The following is a 1,846-nucleotide window of genomic DNA, read 5'->3' on the forward strand; positions in this document are numbered from 1 at the left end:
TACTCATAACAGAAAGAGGCTGCTCATTTATAATACCCCTTTCAAGCTCAGAAAGTAAGTGAGGATCAGGCAAAGAGAGAGAATGTGGGTGTGTGTGACTGTGCATATGTGGGTGTGAATGTGTGTTAAGGGCATCGCCTCTAGAAAATTAGGAAAACTCCATAAAGAGAGAGCAAAGCACTCTTTTAGCTTCTATATATTTTCTGATAAAAGGGTTTTATCATTATAATGTGACCATATTAATAACTTGAAAAGATCACAACTTCACATTTTTAGCTAAGCTCTACTTGTATTGAAGAAATCTGTAATCAGTTGCTAACATATGCATTTAATACATTGCACGCTAAAATTTGAAACTGGCCTCAATTCACTCAGTTACAATGAATCAAAGGAAAGTGGGGGAGAGGAGAGGAAACACATTTAAAAAGATTAAATTATTATAACCGAAAAAGAACATTATGACTGAAAATTTCAAGAAAGGATTAGAGTATTTTTAACGTGTCATATTGAAACATACTGCTTTCAACCATACACATAATTCTATATGTATATTAAATGCTGGTTACTCATAGTATTATTGCTCCATTGTTTTTATCAGCAGGCTACTAGGATTGCTTATAAAATACGGTGTCCTCTCTGCCTTGCAGCTGGGAAAGGGTCCCGGTGTGTTGGCGCACTTGCACCGGGCTGCAAAGTGCTCCTGATCAGTGCTGGATCTCTGCAGGAGCAGAGGCAGGAGTCATGGGTTGGACCGCCAGCACCCGCCAGGTAACCTTCGAGGCGGAGGAGGACGAGACCATCACTGAGTGAAGGGCATCGGGGTTTTGGAGAATGTGATTGATCCAAGGAAGGAATCCTCTCCATCTGGTATCAAGTTTCAGCGGCATCTGGTGTTTATGGAGTCTCAGTTTCTGATGAAGAATTGAAAAGGAGAGTCGCTGAGGAGCTGGCATTGGAATAAGCCAAGAAAGAGTCTAAAAATCAGAAACGACTGAAGCAAAGTAAAGAGCTGGAGCGAGAGAGGGCTGCTGCAAGTGAGCAACTGGTTCACCAGGGCTGTGCTCCGAGAGAAGGCGGCGAGAGCGGAGAAGCGCGCCAAGGCGAGGCACCTGGCTAAGCAGCTGGAAGAGAAAGACCAGGTGATAAAGAAGCAGGATACATTCTACAAAGAGCAGCTGGCTAGACTGGCAGAAAGGAGCTCAGAGTTCTACAAAGTCACCACTACAAAGTCATCCAGTCTGTGCTGACCTGCAGGCCAGAATTCTCCACTGTTATAGCAGAACACCCATCAGACACTCAGCTGCTCTGCTCTGGCAAACCAGTGCATACACTGTCAATCATGCCAAACAGAACATGCTGGGGAAAGGAGGAAAGTCACTTCTCAGAACACGTGAAGCATTAATTCCCGAGATGGATTTTTTTTCATAATAACAAAATAACCCAATTAAAGATAAGTCCCCTGAAGAGAAGCATCTGAAAACAAATACAACAGAATCATGTCATCTCTTGGATCAGCACCAATTTGAAAAGCTAAGGCCAAGATCATGGACCAAAGGACCCAGCTCAGTACTCATTTAGCCCATTTCAGATGAATAAAAGAAACGAATGGCCTTCTCCCTCTTTTTGTACTTTCTCTTTACCTTTGCTGACCATAAAATGATTCTCTTCCCACCAAGCACCGTCACTGGTGGAGCTCGGCTTGGCCAGAGCTGGAAGGCTGGGAGGGTAGGGAGCTGGGAAACTCTGCTACTGGAGCTGAGAGAGGGGAGCTGGAGCTGGAGGCAGTACTGAGCAGGGTTCTCTACACTGTGGGACAAGGCGTTTTCTCTCTCGCTCTCTTTTGTTC

General features: G+C 44.4%; 1 pseudogene; it reads left to right on the forward strand.

Annotated features, from left to right (window-relative positions):
- The first annotated feature begins 741 nt into the window (after positions 1-741).
- LOC100340424 (MICOS complex subunit MIC19 pseudogene) lies at positions 742-1,428 on the forward strand (annotated as a pseudogene).
- Positions 1,429-1,846: the final 418 nt, after the last annotated feature.

The sequence above is a fragment of the Oryctolagus cuniculus genome, chromosome 8, assembly GCF_051225735.1.
Source record: "Oryctolagus cuniculus isolate XC-2025 breed Fujian yellow rabbit chromosome 8, ASM5122573v1, whole genome shotgun sequence".
Classification (NCBI taxonomy): domain Eukaryota; kingdom Metazoa; phylum Chordata; class Mammalia; order Lagomorpha; family Leporidae; genus Oryctolagus; species Oryctolagus cuniculus.